Genomic DNA, 20,591 nt, shown 5'->3' with positions numbered 1-20,591 from the left:
TGTATAAATTTAATGCAATCAATTATTTTCTTAATACGCGTGATTTGTTTAAATGTGACAAACATAGAGGAAATATAATTTATTGAATTTTGAAATCAGTTGAAAAAAGGAATAAAGTTGTATTCAACGAGAAAACATAGAAAAATAAAGATCATGGAATTGGAATTTTAGTATACATGTACATTGCTCATTAAGTTGTTTGAGGGGTAATAATAGGGTTTTTTTTATGTTTGAAATTGAGTATATTAACCCTTTTTTAATTCTGGGCTTTCATTCGAAATTTGTGGTTTGGATTAAGTTGACGGGGGAGATAATCCAAATCCTATTTGAATAGTAATATGTATTTTAGATTATCTGAATGAACCAATTAATCTTAATAAAATTCTACAATAAGACTTTAACTAGGATAAGAAGTGATAACCCATTATATATTTATATTTCACGACTTCTCCTCCTCCTATTTATTTTCTCTCTTTGCTGCTTATCCTCAAACGTTAGTTTGACATGTATTTTTTATTTCAATTTCAAGTTTTGAGATCATGGTTATTACAATTATTGTCTGTTGTTATTGTGTGTAATCAATTATATATATATAAGGTTTTTGGCTAATCCTAATCAAGAAAATTCATTATAACTCTTATAATTCTGTCTATATATCTCTCCATTATACATATATCATTCCTTACTGTATAATCACGACATCTTTATCATCTGAATTATCAGCGTCTACGTCTTACAAATAATCATTGTTTTTAGTAGTTGGAGAAAGGTTTTGAAATCAAGACATTTGATAGAATGAAAAAATCAAGAATGAAGAAGCAGCCAGACAAGCAAGTGACCATCATGGATAATGAATTCCCAAAGCTTGAACGGAATACTAGTATTGTGCTTGCACTGCCAGCCAAATCAATAATTTCACTACTTGCTAAGTGTAATCCACGAAAGAAAGAAGATGATGGTACAGAATCAGACGATGACCACTGGGTAAATAATTTTGCCATGGAATTATTACAACATCAACCTCCTAATTCACTACTCATTGAGACCCAAATTGAAATGTTACCTAATCTACATTGTACCCATAAATGGCTAGGTTCTGAATTGTTAACGGAATAATATGAATGACGTGTCACATTCCATTATCGATGCCTAAATTGGTACCATTTTTTAAATTTTAAGTCCATATTGGTGCTATTTTGTATGTAGAGCCTAAATTGACACTTCCCCAAAAACCACAGACCTATTTTGATACCTTATCCATCTATAAATTGAATGCCATCAATTATTTTCTTAATGCACGTGATTTGTTTAAATGTGACAATTATTTTAACATGGAGGACATATAATCTATTGAATTTTGAAATCAGTTGAAAAAAGGAATAAAGTTGTATTCAACGAGAAAACATAGAAGAATAAAGATCATAAAATTGGAATTTTAGTATACATGTACATTGCTTATTAAGGTGTTTGAGTGGTAATAATAGGGTTTTTTTTTATGTTTGAAATTGAGTGTTTTAACCCTTTTTTAATTCTGGGCTTTCATTCGAAATTTGTGGTTTGGATTAAGTTGATGAGGGAGACAATCCAAATCCTATTTGAATAGTAATATGTAGTTTAAGTTAGCTGAATGAACCAATTAATCCTAAAATGTATTGCAACTTAATTAAATATAAATAAAATTCTACAATAAGAGTATAACTAGGATAAAAAGTGGTAACCCATTATATATTCCATAACTCCTCCTCTTATTTATTTTCTCTCTTTGCTGCTTATCCTCAAACGTGAAACGTGACATTGGCAGGTATTTTTTTATTTCAATTTCAAGTCTTGGGATCTTGGTTATTACAATTATTTTCTGTTGTTATTATTTGTAATCAATCATATATATATATATATATATATATATATATATATATAAGGTTTTTGGGCTAATTCTAATCAAGGGAATTCATTATAACTCTTATAATTATGTTTATGTATATCTCCATAATACATATATCCTTAGTTTATATTTGCTTAATCTTTATCAGCTAAATTATCAGGGTCTGCATCTTACAAATAATCAGTATTTTTAGTAGTCGGAGAAAGGTTTTGAAATCAAGACATTTGATAGAATGAAAAAATTGCAAGACAAGCAAGTAACCATCATGGATGATGAATTCCCAAAGCTTGAACGGAATACTAGTATTGTGCTTGCACTGCCAGCCAAATCAACAACTTCACCACTTGCTAAGTGTAATCCAGAAAGAAAGAATATGATGGTACAGAATCAGACGATGACCACTGGGTAGATAATTTTGCCATGGAATTATTACAACATCAACCTCCTAATTCACTACTCATTGAGACCCAAATTAAAATGTTACCTAATCTACATTGTACCCATAAATTGCTAGGTTCTGAATTGCTGTCTAAAAAGCTTACATAGTTTTTCTCTAACTTTAATTCTTAGATTATTTACCTTAACTTCATAGTCATATGGAATATAATTCTAACTAATTATCTCAAACAAATTATATTATATATGTTGCTTTTATATTTCTTTCTATCTCCCCTTTCTTTATATATAAATTATATATATATATATATATATATATATATATATATATATATATATTAAATTTTTATATATCTCACGTTGATCATATTGCTCTTAAGAAGATGATTTTAAAGGTAAAAATAAGACCAGATTCATTTTAACTATTTTATTTTATTATTATTTTCATGACATCGTATATAATATGTTTAATAATTTTGAGATTCTCACGAACTTTCAAAAGTTTCAAATTTATATTCAATAATTCACTATTTTTCAATAGAATTTGTTGGATGAAAGATATATTCTGTTAAGTGTTCGACACGTGTCAAAAATAAAATGCTAAATAGACAAATTAATTTTGAAAGTTCAACGGACAATTGAAGCTTTAGAGTTATTAGATGCAATTGAACAAGAATATGGATATTGAATGCAATTTGCCAAGAATAGGGGTTATTAAAAATTTATTAGATAAAAATATGAGGTTATTGAAAGTAATTGGATAAGAATATGACCTATTTTGAAACTTTTGAAAGTATAAAGCACAGTTGAAGATTTGGGCTAAGTACAGTAGGCAACAAATATATTAATCATATAGTTTATCAATCACATTGCACAATTTTATGATATGATAATCCGTTTTGATAGCTCTTACTAGTTTATTGACCTAATACATCCCTATTTATTCCTGGATTTTTTCAGTCCCTATATCCTTTAAAAATATCTTATTTACCCCCTGAAATTACTTAAAATGACTTAGTAATCCACGTAGCAAATCAAATGTAGATTTTGGTAAAGTTGAAATGCGTACACTTTAAGCAAGTTCAATGGGTTATGGATGCCTCTAAGAAAGCCCAGGGGTCAAAATGTTACTTTAAGAAAATTTAGAGAGCCAATAATTCGCTTTAAACAAGTCCCGGTAAACAGGACGTTCTGAAAGTATGAGAGAGCATTTGAATTTTTTTAGAAATGTACAAGTAGTTAGAGATGTATTATGCACTAATTTATACAATTAATTGTCACATACAAAATGTCTTAGACGTAATTCATACTTAGAAGATCTTATGTGTCTGATATCTGGTGATGAACTTCTGATCGGACTCCTTCCCTGTGGTGGGCGTCGTTGGGTTCGACGGGGGGAAGCTCCGATGCCAAAGTCAGTATCTAGTAATAAGAATAAACTGTAATGACAAAGTAGGGTTTGAGAGAGCGTAAATGTGTACCTCAATACCTTGGGATGCAAGCTATTTATAATCATGTAGTTGTAACCCTCGGTAACTAGAAAGTCTCCATTAATGCTCCATTAATGACGGTTACTGATCTTATTCAAGTATGATCGTTAGCTCATTAATGGGTAATTAATCGCCTTTATTGGGAATCAGCTTAACTGCTCATCGGGCGGATCGAGACATGATGGCGGGTCTCCCGTAGATTTCACTACGGATGACGAATGGTGGAATCTAGGTGATTCGCCATTCGGATGGCTTGCTTGATACGCCACTGCTCTCTGGATCATCTCAATACACGACTGTTTGGTCAATTACCCTTTTAGTCCCGTAAATTGTATCTGGTTGTTATCAGAAGCCCCCCTAAGTTCCGTTAAAGTCCTTTAGGGCTTTTGCACTTCTTGGCACGCCGTCATGATGAGCTGCATTAATTGTCACTCTATTCCAGACCATTTACCGCATGACTGATGTCCTGGACGCACAGCTCAAGGTGAATGGCGGTACCTTCTTCAACCTCTCTCTTCCTCTTTCGGCCTCATTTGTGAATTTCCTTTCGATTTGGCTTGCGTTTTTTCAGAGCTTTTCAGGCGTCAAGAAGCTTCAAAACTTCCGATTGTCCATGTAAGTGATCCTTTTCGTCCTGTTTCTGGCTTTTTATGAGTTCTTCTTCTGGGTCTACCACTGAACTCTTTAATTTGTCCACCTCCTCCTCCGAACCATTATTTAGATGGACTACCTCTTCCGAGTGTTCCAATTCCTCTGAAAGCACGCCTAGTTGCGATTTGTCTGAGTTGCGTAATACGGTGAGGGAGAGTAGGAATCGTCGCCTTTGTTCAACTAGAACCCAGAACCTTTCCGCCGCAGTGACTCACATTGCTCCGGTGATAGATCCTAGGAGCCTTTCTGGAATGGAGGCTTCCCCTTCCACTCCAATTAGGAAAAAGATACCTCGTGCAGAGACCACTTCGTCTCGCATGAGCACCGCGGATCTGGCTGATTTAGCGGATCGCTACCCGTGGATCAAGGATTATGAGACCGAGTTGGCGGCGGCTCACTAGCGACCCGCCTGTCCTCCTGTAGGATATTTATCCGTATATAGTAGTCACATGGAGAGAGGATTCTGACTTCCTCTTACTCAGATGATGGCAGATATCTTGGAGTTTTTCGGGATCAATGTTTGCCAGTTGCATCCAAATGGCTGGTTGGACATTGCTCTAGATTGCTACTTAGCCTCGAATTTGGGGGTAGTTTATAATCCCCGTGTCTTCCGGTCCCTTCACAAACCTTCAAAGCGTAAAACCGAATCTTTCTACACCTTCGCCAAATTTAAGAGCTATTCGCCTTTCTGCGATAAGATGTCAAACGTCCATCTCTGGGACGAGAAATTTTTCTTTGTTAAAGTGAAAGAAGACGAGCGTCTCGGATTCCCATTAAATTGGAATGCTAAGCCTCAACACATGGCAGGGGATTTGCGTATACTGACTGATAGTGATGAGAAGGTGGCGGATCTCATGAAGAGCATTAAGATGGATGCGTGGACGTACGCCGATGCTCTGGAATTCATGATGAATGACATTCCTCTGGTCTACCGTGTAGGGGATGTGATTACTTATGCAAAGTTTACTCAGCTTGATGAAGGTAATTTTGTTTCTTCCTTGAACCTTGATTATTTCGTTGTTCCCTTGTCAGGGGTTTGTCTGAGGCCAGTCGCGCCCTTGTAGAGAAGCGTAAGAAACAGAAGGAGTTAGAGGCCCAAAAAGATGTGCAGGATGCGGATCCCAATAAGAGCTCCGGAAAACGTCCTTTCGAAGGCATCGCGGATCCCCCTCTTAAGAAGAAGAGATCGGCCGTAGCTGGTGGAGAAAAGTTGTTGGCGGATTCCATGAGAGCTGAGAAGCCTTGGACGGAGCAAGAGCAGGTATGTTTACTTTACCGTTTTTCTCTCTTCTACCCTGGATCCTGATTTTGCTCTTCTAATCCTTGCATAGGTGGTTAAGCCCGACTTGGGAGGATACTGGCTCGCCAAGTATGGTGCTAAAAGGTCCTTGAGGAATGAGTTGGTTATCAATGATCTTGATGAGGCCCTTGGTCAACTCGGTGAAGTGCAGGAGGGCCAAAACAAGTTTTCTGCATCAGCCCATGCCAAGATGGGGAAAAGGGATCTCCTTTTGGTGAGTTTTGTTTTCCCTATTTCACATTTTTGGATGAAAGAGTGATTTCCTTCGGGGAGATTTTGTTTTTTACATCATCCTTTGCTTTGCTAGGCATATACGCACATGCGTGCTATGGAGGCGGATCTACTCCAAAGGGTGGCGGATAAAGCCACCATAAGAAGGCTGGAGAATGTAGTTGCCATTGCTAATACAAATGTTGCTTCCGCCATTGCCCTTAAGGATGCCGAGATCCGTAGCCTGAAGGAGAAGATGGAGGAAGATGTTAAGAATCATAAAGCTGCCTTGTCAAACGCGGAGATCATGGCGAGCGAACGTGCTTATTACTATGGCAAATGGATCATGGCATACGTTAAGCTTTCCTACCCCAAGATTGATTTTATGGACCCAGAGTACGTGGTCCCTGAGGTTGAGGATTGCATTAAGTATGACAGGATACCGAACGTTAAGGATTTCATCCGCGATCAAATTCGGAAGGAGCTGAGTGGGTTTGTCGAGGAGAGCAAGCCTGTTGTTGATCTTGAATCAGATGATCTTAGCGAAGCATCCCAGAAGGCGGGTGACAAGGACAATGATTCGATGATTGATTGTGCGGTTCCCCAGGAGGGAACTATTGTTACAGAGAATGAGGTTCCTCCAGAGGGCGCATCTTTAGAGAAAGATGCTAAGGAGGATACTCCTGTAAATGTTTAGTCTTTGAATGTAACTAAGTACAATTTATTTAATCCTTTGTTCAGCCATTATCTTTACTTTACGCTTTATATCTTTCAGCAAGTAAATTTCTAGGTTTTAGGACTTATTTTGTTGGTTCAAGGTAGGTGGCCAGTCGTACCCTGGAATGTGAGCCTTTTTGAAGGCTTTGAAGCTTTTATTCCTTTTGGGGAAGTTAAGCTGCCTTAGGCGATCGATTTGCTTCCTATCTTTGAGGTGAATCGATCCACCACTAGGACTTGAAACTCTTCTTTGGAAAGATTATTTTGAGAGTGTAAAGGTCTCACGTCTGAGAAGTGTTTTAACTCTGTCTCTAACGGTGATCAATCGTTTCCTATCTTTAAGGTGAATTGATCCACCGATGAGATTATTCTCCTATCTTTGAGGAGAAAGTAGTTATGATAGCATTATTCTACTGCGGGAATGCGTTTGTTGCCTCCCCGTTTTTTGAATCTGGAATATTTATATTGCTACAAGAAAATACTTAAGAAAGAATTTGCAAGATGAAAATTTCTCTTTATTTAAATGGTGATTCGCCTTATTACAGCAAATTGGTCTTATGTGTGAGCCTCATTAAAACCTTTAATAATAAAAACCACATGAGATAAAACCTTACTAAAGGAAAAAGAGTACTCAAGACCTTGGTTACATTTTACTCTCTGGCGAAATACTTGCGGAGGTTCTGAATATTCCACGTCCGTGGCAGAGTGTTCCCCTCCATATCTTGGATCTTGAAAGTGGCGGGTCCAATTTTGGTGATTATTTTGTATGGTCTCGTCCAGGTGATTCCCAACTTTCCTTTTCCCTCTGTGGATTGAATTTTGTCCGCCTTTCGGAGTACTAAGTCTCCCGGGTTGAGATCCATAAGCTTGGCATGTCTGTCATGATAGGCTGTGATCCTCTATTTGTAGGCGGACATTCGTACATATGCTTTCTCCCTTTTTATTTCCAGCTGGTCAAGACTTTCCCTCAACCTTTGGTCATTCTTGTCTTCGCAATAGAATGCGACTCTATCGCTAGGGACCTGGATCTCAATGGGGATCACATCTTCTACACTATATGAGAGGGCGAATGGTGATTCACCTGTTGCCGTTCGAGGAGTGGTTCGATATGCCCATAGGACATTCATTAGCTGATCCGCCCACTTTTTGTTACGCTCCCCCAATCTCTTCTTTATGCCTTTAACGATCGTTCGATTTGTGACCTCAGTCATCCCGTTGGATTGGGGGTAATAAACAGAGGTGAACCTGTTCTGAATGCCTTGACTTTCACAGAATGCTCTGAACTCTCCATAATTGAACTGCGTTCCATTATCGGTGATAATTGTGTGGGGACTCCGAACCTTCCAACGATATTGTCCCTGACAAACTCGACCATCCGCTCTGCATTTATGGAGGAGACAGCTTCGCCTCTACCCACTTTGTAAAGTGGTCCATAGCTACTACCATATATTTCCTTCGTCTCTTGGTAGGAGGAAAAGGACCAACAATGTCGATCCCCCAGATGGAAAAGGGTCGTCCTTCGATAATGGGCTTTTGTAGGTGCTTAGCCGTGTGAGATCCATTTGCATGGACCTGGAAATTATGACTGGATTCTACTAGCTTTTGTGCATTAAGTTCCGCTGTGGGCCAATAAAATCCTGCTAACCTGGACTTTTTCATTATGGAGGCGGATGCTTTATGGGCTCCACAGACACCTTCATGTAATTCCTTGAGGATCTGTTGTCCCTCTTCTGTCGTGACACACTTCAACTAGGGTTGTCCGAAAGATTTTCTGTACATGCAATCATTTATTATGGAGAAGTATGCTGCCTTTCTTACCGTCCGTCGGGCTTCTTCTTTGTCTTCAGGCAAAGCTCCATCTGTAAGATACTGGCGGATCGGGGATCTCCAATCTACCATGGCGGATGTAAGAAAAGCTACGACTTTTGAGGCGAATGCCGGTGTTGTTTTCACCTCGAACGGGCATTGCAGGTCAGTCCACTGATCCTTGCTAGAAGCCAGTTTAGCCAAGTGGTCTGCTTCTGTGTTTGATCCCCGAAGCACATGGATTAGCTCCCATTTGGTTTCTTTCATCTCAAGGTAGTTTAATAGCTTCTTGACCTCCTCTACATATCTGGCCAGGGTTTCATCTTTCACTTCAAAGTTTTTGATCACCTGGTTGACCATTAGCTTGCAGTCGCTATAGATCACGATCCGCTCTGGTGTAATCTCCTTTAACAGGCGTAGTCCCAATATTAAGGCCTCATATTCTGCAGCATTATTTGTTGCAGGAAAGTCCAGCTTTGCAGCATAATGCAACTTTATGTAATGTGGCCCTTTGATCACTATGCCTATCCCTGCACCTTCAGCTGAAGAAGCTCCATCAGTGTACATCGTCCATTCTTCTACCTTTGGTTTAGGGAGATTCATGCCTTCTTCAGTGAATTCATTCACAAAGTCTGCCAAGACTTGGCTCTTCAGGGCGGATCTGCCTTCGTAACGGACGTCGAATTTGCCCAGGCAGATTACTGTTGAAACACCTTTCCACAGGATTTTGATTTGACAAAATTAATTAAGTGAAAGTAAATATTCTATAACACACTAAGTTTAAATGCTTTGATTTAGTGTTACTAATGTGTTTGTTCAATGTTGAGTTTATAATTTATCATAAGACATAAAGATCATAAGGCTCAAGCCCTATATGGAAATCAAGGCCCAAGTCAAACAAGCCAAAGATCACTCAGCCCGCGTATCTCCAAAACGTCGCCGTTAAAGTGATGAAACGCATGCTGAGTAAAGAAGGATCGAGAAGATCCACGTAGACAACTTCGGTATGAAGCTACTGAGCTGTCTCGACAAAACGTGCAGGACAGCTACTGACCATAAGACAGCTTCCAGACAAAGTATTTTCTCATTAGGTAAAGGTCAGAAGACACAACAAGCTGTCTGGTTGACATTACCCAAAATGGTGGAACATACTGACTCACTGACCGAAGAACAGAAGACGCTGGAATCTGATTGGCTAACAAGAACTGCTGGCAGACTCAGTGAAAGCGACCTGTAGCCGTTTCTCTCCAACGGTTATTTCGAAATTCGAAATAACCAGAAGCTCTCACAGCTCTCTATAAATAGTCCATTCAGAATCCACATTCTGCAGAGAACTTTGAGCAAGAGCCGCTACGCTGACCAAACGTATACAAAAGTTCTCCATCAAAAGCAAAGCAAAGTTCTTACACTACAAAGTCTATTCATTTGTGTAAAAGTCTAGAGTGATTGTTTTTCAATCATCTAAGGTGTTCTAGCAATTGTTGTTTAGGACAAAATCTTTATCATTTCTAGAAGTAGAAAGGAGAGGCTGGGTACTCGGTTTTAAGTACTCAGCGGAGAGATTAGGATTGAGTAGAAGTATAGAGGAAGGTACTCTTGTCATACTCAATTGCTGATATTGTAAAAGGTTTGAGGGTCTACCTTTAAAGAGCTCAGTAGAGGATTTGAAATCTCGGAGGTGTTCCGGGGACAGGACGTAGGCTTAGAAGAAGCCGAACCTGGATAAATCTGCTGAGTGAAGTATTTCTAAACCTTAACTCCCTATTCATATTGCTTGCTTAAAACAAACTAAAACTGACCAAGTAAAAGAGGTCAAGCTGAGTTGTGCGCTACCAACGAGAAGGTTCAGGAATAGACTCTAAGTGCTATTTCCTGACCTAAGCAACGAAGCTGTCCTAGTCACTAGTTGACTAAGCCAGTGTCTTGCTGAGTGGTAAGCGCCGCTGTTAGATAAACTTTTCTTGAAGAAAAGAAATTTGCCCAATTTATTTTAAAAAGGTAAAATAGTTCCTAACCCCCCCTTGGAACTATATTTGCAACCTTACAAGGGACCAACAAGTGGTATCAGAGCCTAAAAGCTCACTACTAAAGGTCTAACAACCTTGAGTTGATCCATACCATGGGCGAAAACAGCACTCGATTTCTCCCTGGAAACGAGACAACTCAGATATTACCTGAGGGACTGTCCATTACCAGGCCTCCCCTATTCTTCGGGTCAAACTATACCTTTTGGAAGAATAGGATGAAAAACTTCATTCAAGCTACAAACATGAGTGCCTAGCTATCTATAGTCCAAGGCCCGTTTGTACCTGTGAAAGTTGTTGCTGGCCAGTCAGTTGTTAAAGCTGAGGTTGAATGGACAGAGGATGATCTTAAGAAGCTTCAAAACCATGCTTCGGCTATCAATATGCTTCACTGTGCGCTCGATGCTGCAGAATATAACAAATCTCAGGTTGTGAGTCGGCACAAGAGATCTGGAAAAAGCTGGAAGTCACCTACGAGGGAACAAACAAAGTAAAAGAATCCAAGGTGAATCAGCAGATGAGACTGTACGAGCTGTTCGAGATGAACAATGATGAGGGCATTTCAGACATGAACGCAAGGTTCACCAACATCATTAATGAGCTCAAGAGACTTGGGAAAATCTTCACTGAGGAAGAACAAGTCAAAAAGATACTCAGGAGTCTTCCAAAAGACTGGCAAGCAAAGAAGACAGCAGTTGAGGAAGCTCAGGATTTAACCACCTACAAATATGACGAACTCATCGGTTCATTGCTGACCCATGAGATATCAATGAAGAACTTTAAGGTGAAGGAAAAATCTGATGACAAGAAGCAGAAGTCACTTGTCATGAAGGCTAACTCCACTGACGGGAGTTCAACTGATGATGAGGAGATGGCTATGTTTACAAGAAAGATGAAGAGGCTGTTCAGGAAGAACGACAAATATTCCAAAAAGCCTTACAAAAAGTTTGATAAGTATAAGGCTGACTCAAGCGACAGCAAATACAGAAAGGACAGCTCAAAGCCCATTACATGCTTTGAGTGCCACCAAGATGGCCATATTAAGTCAAACTGCCCCACGCTGAGGAAAGACAAGAAAAGTGGGAAGAAGGCAATGGTGGCTACTTGGAGTGACAGTGATGAATCTTCATCAACAGAAACTGAGGCCACCGAGTTAGCGAAGATATGCTTTATGGCTGACGAACTTGCTGAGCCATGCATTTCTGAGCATGCTGACCAATCTGATGAGTCAGATAATGAAGAGCAATCTAATGAGGTAATCTCACTCTCTCAACTCAGAAATGAAATGGGTAACGCCCTGAGTGATCTCTATACACTTGTTAAAAAGTGTAATAGGAAGATTAAAGCACTCAGCCGGCGCTGTGATGAAGTAGAAGAGGTCAAACTGAGTGACCTCAGATACCTTCTTCAAGACAACTCAGTTTTGCATGAAAATATGAAAATCATTCATGAGTCTGTCTCTGAAGTCCAGTCAGTTTCAAAGAAACTGAGGAAGGATGTCACAACCATTCAGAACCAATTAAAGGTTCCAAACAAAAACAATTTTCCGCTGAGAACTCAGTATCAAGGTACACAGTACCAAGGTACTCAGCAGAGAAGAAATCCCCAGCGAAAAGTCCAATGTGATTTTTGTGGGAAGTTAGGACACACTACTAAAGTGTGCTGGCACGCTCAGCACTGGGGTGCTGACAAGTCAGTAAAAAATCCTAAACAGAAGGTCAGCTGTGACTTCTGTGGAAAGAATGGCCATACTGTCCATGTATGCCGCCATAAAATAAAATATGATGCTATACTTGTTGCACCTAACAAGTCAGGACCCAAAAAGAGTTGGGTACCTAAAAGTAACTAGTTACAATGCAGGTAAGCCTGAGATGTGCCGAGAAGTCAAAGATGTGGTATATTGACAGCGCATGCTCAAGGCATATGACGGGTGATGAAACTCAGTTCATCACGTTTGAACGTAAACGAGGAGGGAGTGTAAGTTTTGGAGACAATAAGAAGGGTAAGATAGTAGGCTCAGGAATCGTCGGAGGTAACCCTACTATTGAATCTGTCTCCCTAGTCAGCGGACTCAAATATAACTTACTCAGCGTAGCTCAGCTATGTGACAATGGGAGAAAAGTTATATTTGATGCTACTGGATGTAAAATATACGAGGGTAAAACTAATGAGTTAATCTTAACTGCCCCTCGGATAGACAATGTCTTTATGCTAAACCTCGAAAAGAAGTTTTCAAAAACTGTATGCTTAGTCACAAAGGAAGAAAATTCCTGGCTATGGCACAGGAGACTTGGTCATGTAAGCATGGACCTCCTGGCCAAATTAGCAAGAAAGCAATTGGTTGAGGGACTGCCTGAACTTAAATTTCAAAAAGATCAATTATGCCATGCCTGCCAAGCTGGAAAACAAACCAAGCAATCTTTTCAAAGTAAAAACATTGTCTCAACTAAGCGTCCGTTAGAAATGCTACACTTGGATCTCTTTGGTCCAGTCCAGCCGCTGAGTCTGGGTGGAAGAAGGTTTTCCCTGGTTATTATAGATGATTTCTCTCGGTACACATGGGTTATCCTGCTGACCAGTAAGGATGAGACATTTTCAAACTTGGTTAGAAAAATTGAAAATGAGAAAGACCTAAAATTAGCTCATATCCGTAGTGATAATGGTGGAGAATTCAAGAACCAAAAGTTTGCTGAATTCTGTGAAGCCAGCGGCATTGACCACAATTTCTCTGCTCCTAGAACGCCTCAGCAAAATGGGGTTGTTGAAAGGAAGAACAGAACTCTGGTTGAGATTGCCAGGACAATGCTGGATGAGCATAGGCTTCCAAAGTATTTTTGGGGAGAAGCTGTCAACACAGCATGCTATATTCTGAATAGGGCTTTAGTTAGACCTATACTTAAGAAAACCCCATATGAACTTTGGAAAGGACGAAAGCCCAACATTGGATACTTTCGTGCCTTTGGCTGTAGGTGTTTTATTTTAAATACCAAAGATAGCTTAGCCAAATTTGATTCAAAAGCTGATGAGGCTATCTTTCTAGGCTACTCAACAAACAGTAAAGCATACATAGTTTTTAATAAGAGAACTCAAGTATTAGAAGAATCTATACATGTGCAATTCGATGAAACTAACCCTGCAGGAAGATACCAGCCGCTGACAGAAGATGAACCAAACTCAGCACCTGCTGATCAAGAACCAGCTACTGAGTCCTTCATAAAATGGCTGACCAAGAGTAAGAGCGAACCTAAAATTACTTTCACTGACCTATCTACTTCTCCAGAGAATGTTGAAACACAGATAGAACAAGACACAAGTCTACCAAAGGAGATAAGAGTCCCAAGAGGGCATTCAGAAAATGCAATTCTTGACTCAGCTGGAAATACGCTGATGACAAGAAATCAACTAAGGAAGTATCTCGGCAATGTAGCTTTTGTCTCAGGACTTGAGCCGAAGAACTTTGCCGAAGCTGAGGATGACGAATTCTGGATGAATGCCATGCAAGAGGAACTCAATCAGTTCAGGAGGAATAATGTATGGGAGCTAGTGCCACATCCTAGGAGCCAAAAGACCATTGGAACAAGATGGGTCTTCAGGAACAAACTAGATGAGCAAGGAAACGTAGTCAGAAACAAGGCAAGACTTGTAGCTCAGGGCTACAGTCAGCAAGAAGGTATTGACTACGGTGAGACCTTTGCCCCAGTGGCAAGGCTAGAAGCTATTAGGATTTTATGTGCATATGCATCTTACATGAACTTTAAACTATTTCAAATGGATGTCAAAAGTGTCTTTCTTAATGGAATAATAGACGAGGAGGTCTATGTAAATCAGCCTCCAGGGTTTGAGGATTCTAAGTTCCCAAACCACGTTTACAAACTCAAAAAGGCTCTGTATGGACTCAAGCAAGCACCACGTGCTTGGTATGAGAGGCTGACCAACTTTTTACTGACTAGAGGTTACGTCAGGGGTCAAGCTGATACAACCTTATTCATTAAGAGAAAGGGTAAAGATACCCTGCTGGCTCAAATATATGTAGATGATATTATATTTGGTGCTACTAATGAATCTATGTGCAAGGAATTTAGCAAACAAATGCAGACTGAATTCGAAATGTCAATGATGGGAGAACTCAACTTCTTCCTCGGACTTCAAATCAAGCAAGGAAAGAATGGCATATTCATAAGTCAAGCTAAATATGCCAAGGAGATATTGAAGAAATATGAACTAGAACATTGTAAGCCAATATCCACTCCTATGGGCACTGACACTGTCCTTTGTACTGATGAGAATGGTAAGTCAGTAGACAGCAAGTTATACCGAGGTATGATTGGCTCTTTACTTTACTTAACAGCAAGTAGACCGGACATTCAGTTCTCAGTATGTTATTGTGCTAGATATCAAGCTAACCCTAAGGAATCCCATTACATAGCCGTAAAAAGGATCCTTAGATATTTGCAAAGCTCAGTAAATGCAGGTCTATGGTATCCAAACACTCATGACTTTACACTCATCGGATACACTGACGCTGACTATGGACGAGACAAGCTGGAAAGAAAAAGCACCTCTGGAGGATGCCAATTCCTAGGAATCTGTCTTGTATCTTGGTTCAGCAAGAAGCATGCGTCAGTAGCCCTGTCCACAACTGAAGCTGAGTACATTGCTGCTGGAGGTTGTGTTGCTCAGGTCCTTTGGATTAAGCAACAGCTTGAAGATTATGGTGTTCAAACAAAGACAATTGAAGTCAAATGCGACAACAAAAGTGCAATTGACCTCTCAAAGAACCCAATTCAACACAGCAGGATGAAACATGTCAGTATACGACATCACTTCATCAGAGATCATGTACTTAAGAAAGAAATCAAGCTGACGTATGTACCAACAGACGAGCAGCTTGCTGATATCTTTACAAAGCCTCTAGCACGAGAGCAATTTAGCATACTGAGAGAAGCAATTGGTATGTTTAATCCTCTTCAGTAAATTCCTGTGCTAAATGAATATTGAATGCTGAGTGAATTACATGCTGAATGATTTATTGTTTGCTGAGTATCTCTTGAAACTGACTAAATATACAATACTGAGTAATCTTGCACACTGAGTAAATTAGTTTAGAACTTGAACTTAAAATCATCCTTAAATAATGCACTGACCTCTCAGAATATCAAACGCTTGACATTCTAAATACTGAGTGATTAATCCGTTAGCATAATTTCCAAGCACGCGTATAACCTAGGATGACGTATTCGCCGTAATGTGTCATAAATGCCAGGATCCCTGTCGGTACATGATCCAAAGGCAACTGACACATGGATTTGGTTAAGATCCACACCGTTCAACTCGTCTATAAATCATGGGAAATTCCCCATCTTTTACTCCTTACGCTCAACAAATCTTTAAGGCTACGAAATCACCCAAATTTCTCTCTCTCAAATACCTCTATTCTCTCCATCTTAGAAGCATGACTAAGCTATCCTTCAACGTCTCCGGTGCCGGCCAAAATAAGTCCAGCTCCGATGAACCTTCACGAAACCCTTCCACCTCTAGCAAGGGTAAAACTGATCAAAACTCTGAAAAAGAGAAAGCTGTCAAATACGTGTGCTGCAGGATCAGGCCAAATCTCCTACCCCTACCGATTAATTTGCCTACTGCTGATGCTGGCAAAACGGGGGAGAAAAGTGGCAACTAAGGAGAAGGAACTCTAGAGTGTTAGAGAAACTAGAGTGTTAAGTGTTAGAAGTTAGGAAGAAGAACTTTATCTTGTGTTTGTTTTGTAATGTTTGTTTTTGTGTTGTTCTATTTTATGCCTAACTTCTGTTACTCCTGAAATACTTGCATTCATATTTTAACTGTTGATTATTCATCCTTTAAATGCCAAGTATTATATAAATGCATGCTGCATATAGATATTTGAACTTGTCAAATATAAACTCATTGAACAATAATTTGCTCAGCGCGCTCTGTCACTATACATTACTTTCGCTGAATTCTGAGTAAAATAGAATATGACCCATAAGCTGGCCTATAACTGAAAACTGATCTTAGGCTTATTCAGTCAAACCTTAGAATGTTTAGAATAAAACTAAGTCAGTAGTTCTATCCTTACGGGGGAGTTCACTTAATTAAAAAGGTCAACTATCATGGGGGAGCTCATACTGAGTTCCTTGCTGATTAGTTTTGCCAACATTAAAATGGGGGAGTTTGTTGAAACACCTTTCCACAGGATTTTGATTTGACAAAATTAATTAAGTGAAAGTAAATATTCTATAACACACTAAGTTTAAATGCTTTGATTTAGTGTTACTAATGTGTTTGTTCAATGTTGAGTTTATAATTTATCATAAGACATAAAGATCATAAGGCTCAAGCCCTATATGGAAATCAAGGCCCAAGTCAAACAAGCCAAAGATCACTCAGCCCGCGTATCTCTAAAACGTCGCCGTTAAAGTGATGAAACGCATGCTGAGTAAAGAAGGATCGAGAAGATCCACGTAGACAACTTCGGTATGAAGCTACTGAGCTGTCTCGACAAAACGTGCAGGACAGCTACTGACCATAAGACAGCTTCCAGACAAAGTATTTCCTCATTAGGTAAAGTTCAGAAGACACAACAAGCTGTCTGGTTGACATTACCCAAAATGGTGGAACATACTGACTCACTGACCGAAGAACAGAAGACGCTGGAATCTGATTGGCTAACGAGAACTGCTGGCAGACTCAGTGAAAGCGACCTGTAGCCGTTTCTCTCCAACGGTTATTTCGAAATTCGAAATAACCAGAAGCTCCCACAGCTCTCTATAAATAGTCCATTCAGAATCCACATTCTGCAGAGAACTTTGAGCAAGAGCCGCTACGCTGACCAAACGTATACAAAAGTTCTCCATCAAAAGCAAAGTAAAGTTCTTACACTACAAAGTCTATTCATTTGTGTAAAAGTCTAGAGTGATTGTTTTTCAATCATCTAAGGTGTTCTAGCAATTGTTGTTTAGGACAAAATCTTTATCATTTCTAGAAGTAGAAAGGAGAGGCTGGGTACTCGGTTTTAAGTATTCAGCGGAGAGATTAGGATTGAGTAGAAGTATAGAGGAAGGTACTCTTGTCATACTCAATTGCTGATATTGTAAAAGGTTTGAGGCTCTACCTTTAAAGAGCTCAGTAGAGGATTTGAAATCTCGGAGGTGTTCCGAGGACAGGACGTAGGCTTAGAAGAAGCCGAACCTGGATAAATCTGCTGAGTGAAGTATTTCTAAACCTTAACTCCTTATTCATATTGCTTGCTTAAAACAAACTAAAACTGACCAAGTAAAAGAGGTCAAGCTGAGTTGTGCGCTACCAACGAGAAGGTTCAGGAATAGACTCTAAGTGTTATTTCCTGACCTAAGCAACGAAGCTGTCCTAGTCACTAGTTGACTAAGCCAGTGTCTTGCTGAGTGGTAAGCGCCGCTGTTAGATAAACTTTTCTTGAAGAAAAGAAATCTGCCCAATTTATTTTAAAAAGGTAAAATAGTTCCTAACCCCCCCTTGGAACTATATTTGCAACCTTACAAGGGACCAACAATTGCCCATTCCATCAACCTCCCCGAAGTTTCTGGCCTTTGAAGAACTTTTCTCATGGGTATGTTGGTACGAACAATGACTGTATGAGCCTGGAAATAGGGTCTGAGGCGGATCGAGGTGGTGACCACAGCTAGTGCCATCTTATCCAATCTTGAATACCGAGTTTCTGTGTCTTTTAGAACTTTGCTCACATAATAGATTGGATATTGCTAGCCTTTTTCTTCCCTTATCATGACTGTGCAAACTTCTTTATCAGTAATAGAAACATACATGTACAGATTCTCACCTTCCAAAGGTCTACTCATTAGGGGCAGTTCTGAGAGGAAGCGTTTGATCCCTTCGAAGGCCTGCTTGCAATCTTCATTCCACTCGAAGGCTTTCTGCTTTTTTATCACTTCGTAAAAAGGTTGGCATCTACGAGCAGAGCATGAGATGAATCGGCCAAGTGCTATGATACGCCCGTTGAGGCATTCCACTTCTCTGACATTCTCCGGCTCCTTCATGTCCAGAACAGCTTTGATTTTATCTGGGTTAGGACCTACCCCTTCCTGGCTGATCATGTAGCCCAAGAATTTTCCATACGTTGCCCTAAAGGTACATTTCTCAGGATTCAGTTTAATGTTGTGGTGGCGAAGGACTCCTAGGACCTCCCGTATGTCCTCTACATGCCTTTCCATGGTGGTGCTCTTGATGATCATATCATCCACGTAAATTGAGAAGTTGTCACCTTTTCTCCGTTCGAATATTTTATTCATCATCCGCTGATAAGTTGCTCCAGCGTTCTTGTGCCCGAAGGGCATCACCTCAAAGCAGTATGTCACCTAGTGTGTCACGAAGGAGGTCTTGATCCTATCCGATGGCTCCATTGGGATCTGGTGATAGCTAGATTTCACATCTGTGAAGGAATACATTGCGTGCCCTGCGGTTCCATCAACTAGGATATCAATGCAAGGCAGAGGGTAGTTGTCTTTGGGATAAGCTTTGTTGAGATTCGTGAAATCGATACATATGCGGTATGATCCGCCTGCCTTCTTGACTAGGACCACATTTGCGAGCCATTGCGTGTAAATAACTTCCTCAATGGCGTCCGCCTTTCTTAGCTTAGCAATCTCCTCCTTGATTACTTTCTGTCTCTCTGGGCCATGATTCCTCCGTTTTTGTGCTACCGGGACTGCATCCTTGGCGATATTGAGTTTATGAGTGATCACATCCGGACTGATCCCTGTGAGGATCTCATCTTTCCATGCGAACACATCTTCTGACTCGAGAAGAACTTTTGTAACATCCTCCTTAATCTCTTCCTTTAGCCCTCTAGCGATCCGCACCTGCTTACCCTTCGCCATGAGAAACATTTCCGTGCCTCCAAGGGCTGCCGTAACAAGTTCCTCCTCTTTATCATCTTTAGACTGCGGGCAAATCGATAGGGATGCCGAATATGTCTCCTGAGCAGCTTTCTGGTTCCCCTTGATCATCACACCTCCCTTGGCAGTAGGGATGTACCTTGTCAAATGGCGTATCGATATAAGAGCCGCCACCTCCGAGATAAAAGGCCGCCCTAAGATGATATTATAAACCAGTTGCCCATCCATAATGGAGAACTCCAAATCTCCTGTCCAAATTTGATCCTCATCTGCTAACTCGCACTCCAACATCACTTGCCCCTTTGTCTGGATTGTGTGACTTGTCACTCCCAGAATATCTACGATGGTGGTCTCAATTTGAATAGAGTCAACCTTGAGTTTGGCGAATGCTCCCCTAGTGATGACATTACAAGAACTGCCAGTATCTATCGTCACTCTCTTCATTTCCCATCCTTCCACCATCATATTGATGACGAGAGCGTCTGCGTGTGGGGGGATTGTCAGACCCACGTCCGCAAAGGGACAGTTGAGTGATGCTCTATCTAGAGCGGTGGTTTTTGCTTTCTTTACCGTAGGCTGATACCCTGGTCCACCGGCGATAACATTAATGATCCCTTTAGCCTTTTTCTTCGGCTCATCTCTAGGTTTATCACCATCTCCCTTCTTGTCATTCTGGACAAACCTGTCCAGTTTTCCTCTCTCAATAAGCCTTTCAATCTCCCTAGCCAACTCCCAACACGCATCTGTTTCATGCACGTTCCTCCTATGGTACTTGCAATAATTCTTGGGGTTTCTCCCCGTGTTGGTGTACTCTCCCCCTTTTGGTTCGGGGTATGAAATGCTCCGCTTGTGCTAGCTGTTCTCTATCCACATTAGCACTTCACTTTTGGAGGCGTTTAACGGCGTAAACGATGGCATATATGCTGACTTGTTCCTAGAACCTATTCGCCTATTTCAGGAGGATGAGTCAGGGAGCCTTTCTTTTTCCTTATCCCGCCTCCGTGATTCGCCTTTTCCTCTCTTGGGTGGAGATGCCGACTCTCTTCGGATATCGTCGACCTCCATGAAATCCTTGCACCTTTCAACCAGCTCCGTCATATTTTTTGGTTTGTTTCTGATTAGATCCTCCTGTAAGCTCTTACATGTTGTGTTTTTCACTAGTGCTTCCACTGCCATGGAGAGATCCACATCAACAATGCGGATACA

The sequence above is a fragment of the Euphorbia lathyris genome, chromosome 10, assembly GCF_963576675.1.
Source record: "Euphorbia lathyris chromosome 10, ddEupLath1.1, whole genome shotgun sequence".
Taxonomy (NCBI): domain Eukaryota; kingdom Viridiplantae; phylum Streptophyta; class Magnoliopsida; order Malpighiales; family Euphorbiaceae; genus Euphorbia; species Euphorbia lathyris.
The sequence above is the reverse complement of the archived record's forward strand: the minus strand, read 5'-3'. Positions refer to the sequence as shown.